The sequence below is a fragment of the Acomys russatus genome, chromosome 2 (assembly GCF_903995435.1).
Source record: "Acomys russatus chromosome 2, mAcoRus1.1, whole genome shotgun sequence".
NCBI lineage: Eukaryota > Metazoa > Chordata > Mammalia > Rodentia > Muridae > Acomys > Acomys russatus.
In genome coordinates, this window is record NC_067138.1 from 58,918,868 (window position 1) to 58,919,485 (window position 618).

The following is a 618-nucleotide window of genomic DNA, read 5'->3' on the forward strand; positions in this document are numbered from 1 at the left end:
CTTGGAGGGCTGAGCCTGTCATTATTTGGTGGCTGTGCTCCTTACCCTGATGGCTTTCCTTGTTATGACGTCCACTCCATCTGACATGAACGTTGCCTCTCCATCTTTCTTTTCATGGCCTCATTGCATAGAGTAAGCTCAACCAAGTCTCTCTAAATATTCATTTGTCAAGTACCAACTCCCAGCTCTCTAGAATATGACTAGGTTGGAAATAGGCTCTTTAAAGAGGCAATTAAATTAAAATGGCATCACTAGGCTAGGCTGGGTCCTAACTGATTGTGGATAGTGAGCTTATAAGAAGGGAAAAGTTGGACAGACATGAACATAGAAGGCATTATGAAGGAGGTTTAGTGAGAAGCTAACCACCTGAGTGCTTGGCACAATCTTTTCCACACAGCCTGCAGGAATAGATGGATGGTGCTGGAGCACCCTTATCTTGGATGTCCAACCTCAAGAGTGTGATTAGATAAAATTGTGCTGTTAAGCCACCCAGACTGTGGGACTTTGCTATGGCAGCCCTAGGAAACTAGAACAATGTAGAATTTCTTTTTCTTATCCCAGTTACTTTTGACATATCTATCTTTATACATAAAATGAGTTTCTTGTAGACAATGCATA